The following is a 7501-nucleotide window of genomic DNA, read 5'->3' on the forward strand; positions in this document are numbered from 1 at the left end:
TTGTCCTATAAAAGTTGTTGCTGTGCTATTGTGTACATAAATATTTATAACTCATACTTTTTCGAGATTCATACCCTTTAGCATTATGAAGGTTCTTCACACTTTTTGGTCTGAATTCTGGCCAGTTCTTTTACTTGTGTTTGCCTAATGTATATATGTCTATTATTTTTTAAAGAAATGTTCTGATCTTGACCCTTGTCCTCAGGCATGCTTCTTTTGTTCGTCCATATCCCTTCACGTTAGAGCATGCTTTGTAGGAGCATCTGATTTTTCTCTCTTAAAAGTTAATCATCCTTATTTCATCGACATGATTACATTGTTTCACCAATATTTTGTTACACATAGATGTATAAATGTCCGTGTGTACTTTATGCCTGTGCACATGCACATATGTATAAAAAGACTGGCAACCTCACTAAGTAAAAGAAATGGAGATCAATATTGAGGACTAGAGTGGGATTTGGGGACAAAGTGCTAGACAAAAGAAAACCATAGGAAAAGTGCTCCCCAATTCTACATGGACGTTCATTCTTGGATTCTTGGCCTACTGTTTTCATGAACAGATTCAAGGTGGGACCCTGAGAGCCCCATTCAAGAATGACTTCTAAGAATGTGAAAATTTGGATGATATTTCGGAGTCAGTACAGTGTTAAAGAAATAATAGTCAGGATTTTTCTACATTTGATGAAGGACATCATCCCTCAGAAATAAGAAATTTAGTAGGACATGTAAAGAAAATGATCTCAAGGTTTTGTTTATTTTTTGTGTGTCCATGTTTTGTTTGTTTGTTTTACTTATAATATTACTTCTATGACCATGATAAAATACACCTATTTTTCCTTTTTCTATAGCTCATGTTTGGTTTTTGAATGTGTGTTCTATTTTTCCATTTTCTGAAAGAAAGATATATATATCTTTTTCTCACTTTCTTCTTCCTTTCTCATTTACAATTTTTTTTTAATGTTTATTCATCTCTGAGAGAGAGAGAGAGAGAGAGAGAGAGAGAGAGAAGAAGGAGCAGAGAGGAGCAGAGAAGAGAACATAGAATCCGAAGCAGGCCCAGGCTCAGAGCGGTCAGCACAGAGACTGAAGCATGGCTTAAACCCATGAACCATGAGATCATGGCCTGAGCCAACGTCAGACACTTAACTGACTGAGCCACCCAGATGCCCCTGTTCTTCCTTTCTCTTAACTTCCATATTAATATCATCCCTTTGTACTGTAGTATATCTACTTTTTCTCTTACTTTACACTTTCTTAGTTTAAAATGTAGACTTAATTTCCAGTTTGGGATTTTACAGCTTTCATTTCCAGAAGTATTATTTTGTTCTTAAATCTAATTGATCAAATTATTTCATAATTTCAATGGCTACTCATATTACTTTAAACTTATTAAATTCACAATTATTCATGATCTCTGATAAATCCATCTTAGGTCTTTGTAGGTCTAATTAATAGTTTGTTATTTCATTATCGAGAGTCCACTCAGAGAAGCAGATCCACTAGAAATTGTGTAGAATAAGAGATCATAATAGCAATTTGGCATTTGAAATTATGAGAACTGGTAAAGTATACTGCCAAATTCCCAACATCTATCCTTGCAGTTTTGAATGACCCATAGCAGGAGGGAATGGCACTGTTTTCACAGAACCTCATTGGCACCTTGCCAGGATTTTAGATGATTGATAGATAGATAGATGATAGATAGATGATGGATGGATGGATAGATAGATGATAGATGGGTGGATATATAGATGATAGATGGATGGATGGATAGATAGATGATGGATGATGGATGGATAGATAGATAGGTGATGGATGGATGGATAGACAGATTATATATGGATGCTAAATGGATGAATGGATGGATGGATGGATGGATAGATAGATAGATAGATGATAGATGGATGGATGGATGGGTAGATAGGTAGATGATAGATGGATGATAGGTGGATGGAGATAGATGATGGATGGATGGATATATAGATGATGGATGGATAGATGGATGGATGATGGATAGATAGATAGATAGATAAGAGATAGACAAACACTAAAAGAAGAGATGCCATGGGAGCAGAAGCTATGGGACAGGCTGCTGCCTATGCCAACAGAAGTCATCCTGAAGAGAAACGGAACATGAGTAAGCCTATGTTTTGACCTTTGGAGAGTAAGCATCTACTGCACCACCTTCAAATCCCATGCAGAGCTTTTGTATGTCTATGACTAACCAAAAGTAGTATAGAGAAGGAAAAGTATAGAGAAGGAAATTATGAGTCCTTATTTCTTCTTGCCTTAGGTGGCATGCTACAAAGCCATCAGAGTTACGTATATGGGCTCTCATTCAAGGAGGCTTGCTTACTGGTGCTTTGTGGTTTTTGTTCAGGAACCATTGTTCTTGGTGCTTTGCCCTTGAGGCTTCTCTGAGGCTTGGGTTGGTTTGCATCTTAGCATTTGTTTGGGCTATAGAGATAATGAGAATTCAGGATTTGAATGTTTGGAATTTGAATAATAGATTTTTTTCCCTTTTTCTTCGTTTTATCAAAAGTCAAGCCTAAGTAGGCAAGTATTTGCATGTATTTCATTTTCTTATTCCTAGCTACCCACTGAAGTTTCTATTCCTTAAGGATCTTAGCTTAATACACACCATCTTCTTTGACCTCTCAATCTGCTCAGACTACTGACTTTCCTTCTGAATCCAGCTCCAAAAATGCATTAAAATACATGCTCTAATATGCCAAGGATTAGCATATATCCCCATCCTGAAACACAGTGCTTGATTATTCTTCTGGATCAGATTCACAAAAATCTGTTACTTTCCCAACAGTTTATCAATGAGTGATTTTAGATAATCCAAGATTAGCAACATCAGAAAGTCATTTCCACCCAAATGTTAGAAGAACAGAGGGATAGGATGGCAATACTGATGCCCAGGGGCCAATCATGTCTAGGAGATACTAAGATACAAGCTGCTATCAACAATTCTGCCCAAAGCTGAAAGGCGCAGAGAGAATAGTTTCAGTTCTTCTCTTCTCCAGTTTTCTAATGCTGCCATTCATTGACGTAACCCAGCCAGAAGCTAGCGGGCCCAGCAGTGTGGGCTGGGAGCCTGGACTATTCTGCCTCCTCTTTAGAGAGCAGAGCACAGAAAGGTTAAGGAATGAATCTAAGGACAAAGGAGCCGAACGGCCTGCCCAGAGCCTTAATGTAATTTTATCTTCATTCCAAGAAGTACAAGGGATCCAACTATATTTGGAACCAAATCTGTGAAGCAGTAAATTTTACATTTACAACTTTGAAATTTGGTGTGATTATATTCATTTTGCAAATGAGGGAGAAAAAACCCTGAGGTTCAAAAAGGTTAAATATCTTGTCTGAGTTCATACCGCTAATTTATAATAGTGCCTGGAATAAAGCCTCCTTCACCTTTCAACTGCAGTGTCTTTGTTTCTTCCTTTTTCTTTTGGTTAACATCGCCAAATAACCCCAATTCCAGATGACTGGTATTTTAGCCCCATTGCCACAGAATCTAGTTCAAGGTAAACAGAGACACAAGTTACACTTGAGACTGCAGTAATAGGTTGCAGGTACTGTTCCCAGCTTTATTCTTGGGATACTCTCTGGGGAGATTATGAGACCCTAAAGACAAGTAATGTTTGTTGTACAGGTATTTGCATCTACAAACGCCTTTGATCCTGACTACATATGCAAATACCCAAAAGAAGTGAGCAGTGGTTCCTCCTAGTAATTGGGATCCTCCAGAGATTTAATTAAAGCAGAATCCAAGTTCATCTGCCTGCCACATTCTCCAGAGGCTGGTATCTATGCTGAACTGCATAGCAAACCTGCCAGCTATTCCCAGGAAACACTTGGCAGTGGAGAGTCGAATTCTATTCCCAGTGATGTATGTAAAGGATGGGGAGAACAGGAGTCTCAGTTTCAATTGTTATCATGGCTTTCCTGTCTAGGTAAGACAGCGAGATAGGCAGCCGCTCCTCCATTCACACACTGCTTACCCTTGACTTCATGCCATGATTGTTCTCCTGAATGCAGCATCCTTCGTAGCATGTAATCAGTCACTTGATTGGCCTGATCTAGTCTCTTCTGCAAGGAATGTGATTAGAATATCTCAGGGGTTCCTTTCCATTTTGAAAGCTTGTGACGCCAGGCTACAATGTGCTTTGAATTAGACTTCAATCTATAAATAATAATGCATAATTACTACTACTGTGATTAGTGCCGCTACTCCTGAGACTACGCTACTAAAAATAACAATGATGTAAACTGCTGTTTAAATAATGATGTGTAGCATATCCATTGCTTTCATCAGTAGCATCTAATTTTATTTTTCCAATAATGCTGCAGCTCAGCAAGGTTGGTGACTCTAAGGCCAAAGACAATGAACTGATGAAATGCTGTTGAACCCTACTTGCATGAACAGATGGAGACATCTCTGTAATATCAATTCAAGGGAAAATTATCCTAGAAATTATTTGAGGGAAAATTATTATAGAATGAAGGCAAGAACATTTAGTCTGATACAGAGATTTTTGTTTCACAATACGAATATATTGTTATCGGGTTTCCTAGAGACTCACAGGTCACAGGGCCTTCTTCATGTTAGCTCTTTGCTTACCCTGGGATGTCTTACTTCCACCTTACTTTTTCTTGGCTTGCTCCTTCTTTTAATGCCAATCTCAGCTTTAAGGCATCTCCTCATACTATTTATTATTACCTGATGATTTGATATCTATCAACCTTCTATCTTAATTACCACACTCCTCTTTAATACAACCTTAAAAAAAGCTGTGTAGTCACAGCTCCATCCCCAGAGCATAAAACAGTGCCTGAAGTGTAGCAGAAACTTGATAAATATTTTGTGACTTAATGACTAAGCTATAAAATCTATACTCGAAGAAATATCACTGAAAACATTTTATATGATCTTTATTTTAATTAATTAATTATTTTCATTTTAATTCAAGTTAGTTAACATATAGTGTGGTATTGGTTTCAGGAGTAGAACCCAATGATTCATCACTTCCATATAATCTTTATTTCAAAATGGGACTTCATCTGCTATAGTTAATTAAATTTTCCTAAAATAAATATGTCATCATCAAACACAGAAGAGAAATATTTCTTATAATATGGAGTCACAGGACTCTTGTTGGAAAGCCTACACTCAAATCAAAAGGGTTTTCCTACATGGCTAACATTAGTAGATTTCACAAAAGAAATATTCAGAGAATTAAGCTAGTCACAAAAAGACACTTACTGTATAATTTCACTTACATGAGTTATCTAAAGTAGTCAAATTCGTAGAAACATAAGGCAGAATGTGGTTATCAGGAGACTGGTGGAGGTAGGAAAAAAGACATTTTTGTTTCATGAGTATAAAGTTTCAGGTTTACAAGATGAAAACATTCTAGAGATCTGTTTCACGATAATGTAAATATACTTAACACTGCTGAACTGCACACTTCACAGATTTACACAATACTGTTATTTGCCTTCTCTAGCATCATTCCGTTACTTAAATCCATTATATATTTGGGGGACATATTAAAATGCAAATGCACATAAATTAATGAGCAAAGATGGAGATGAACACATATCAGATTATAAATGTACTTTGTGGCCCAAGAGCCCAGCAGGTTACAAATGAATTTGAACATGGCTACGACTATGTCACATGAGACAGCAATTCAGTACTAGCATTATTAAATGATTTTACTTTGCAGAACTGGGGCTTCCAAATCACCGACCAATTTAAACTATCTTAAATAGTCCTCCATTGTCTTCAGGATAAATTCATTCTTGGTTTGCCTATAAATCTGAGCCCTCCACAATCGGCTTTATAATTCCAACCTCATCGCCCGCCATTATCGTGCCCACTCTTCCCAGTCACCTCTGGTGCTCAACTACATTCATGCCTTGCAAGTTCTCAGTTCAAAAGCCTCCTTTCCTTGCTGTCTGTTAGAGCAATAATGTCTTTCATTCCATTCTCCCATCTGTTTAAATCTTACTAAGAAGGGACTTCTTCAAATCATTTCCTTGTGAAACACTTCCTTATGTGTATTCCTCTCCATTCAGACATACTCTACAGAAAAGTTACTTTCTGTCCTAGACCCCAAAGACCTACCAAACTGCAGAGGGGAATAAGGGCAAGACAGTATTTGGCCTGGTGGGTGACTCAGGACTCCAAACACCAATGTTTTCCTTCACTAGTAGCCACTCTCCAGGAGATTCTCATGATAAATTATTTCAACAGCAGACACCAAAGTCCTTCCGGAGAATGAGTTAACTTCAGGTATGAACCTATCTCAATACTCGTGGAATAGAAGTTGAGTTTATGAAAGCCATAGCAGGGATAGCTAATAATAAATTTGAAGTTATCTGTATTGCTAAAATATAAACATTTCTTCCATCCCTAGGTTATGTCCAATCTACTGATCATCTATGATACTCCCAAGGGTTTGGCGTGAGCATGTTTGTATGAATATATATGTGTATGAATGTCTGTACGTACTTATTTTGAGAATTTAAGGGAGTTTTGACCTTCATACTTGACTCACATGGTATGAAACTTGGTATGAAACAACACACAAATGGGAGTCCAGATCCACAAGTGACCTGCGGAACAGAATAACCCCAACACCGAATCTTTGGCCTTATTATAAAAGAACATGGTATTTTCAAAAGGCATATAATAGCCATACCAACAACTTTTTAGTTTTATGTTCTTGGAGGACCAACATCTGAACCTTAAGTAAAATTTTATAATAGTATTGGGTATTTTTATTTGTGTTCTTTTTGAAAAAGAAAGTAGCCATTTTACTGGATGTGTACCTAGTGCTGGTTTTGATTTGCATTTATATGATAATTAATGATATCATTAATGACGTGACAATTAATGATCAGTTTCTCATGTGCTTATTGGTTATTCTCATGCCTTCTTTGGTGAAGTGGTTTTTTTTTAACGTTTGTTCATTTTTTTAAAACGTTTATTTATTGAGAGAGAGAGAGAGAAGGAGAGAGAGAGAGAGAGAGAGAGTAAGGGGTAGAGAGAGGGAGAGAGACAGAATCACAAGCCAGTGTAGAGCCTGATGCGGGGCTTGAACTCAGGAACCATGAGATCATACCCAAGCTGAAATCAAGAGTCAGATGCTTAACCAACTGAGCCACCCAGGTACCCACCCTTTGGGCACCCATTTTTTAATGTATTGTGTATTAACTGACTGCATTTTTAACTGTTCTTGTATTAATATAACAATTTTTATTAGATATACATTTGGCAATATTATATTTCAGGCTGTGGGTTGTCTTTTAATTTTCTTACGTATCTTCAAAGAGGCAGAAATATTTTATTTTAATGAAATATGATACAGCATTTTTTTGTGTGACTTATGCATTTCGTATTCTAAGAAAACCTTGCCTAGCTAAAGGTCACCATATTAGTTTTCTATTTTTCAATATAAATAACCTCAAATTCAGCAGCTTA

The 7501-nt window shown here is 36.9% G+C and overlaps 1 long non-coding RNA gene across 1 annotated transcript; it reads right to left on the minus strand.

Moving 5' to 3' along the window:
- Window positions 1-3322: 3322 nt before the first annotated feature.
- LOC122204108 lies at window positions 3323-5353 on the minus strand. Its single transcript, XR_006195497.1, has 3 exons — window positions 5293-5353; window positions 4014-4195; window positions 3323-3526 (listed from the first exon to the last, which is right to left on the minus strand). It is a non-coding gene; the product is annotated as an uncharacterized LOC122204108 (long non-coding RNA).
- Between the last annotated feature and the right edge of the window lie 2148 nt (window positions 5354-7501).

The sequence above is a fragment of the Panthera leo genome, chromosome D3, assembly GCF_018350215.1.
Source record: "Panthera leo isolate Ple1 chromosome D3, P.leo_Ple1_pat1.1, whole genome shotgun sequence".
Taxonomy (NCBI): Eukaryota; Metazoa; Chordata; class Mammalia; order Carnivora; family Felidae; genus Panthera; species Panthera leo.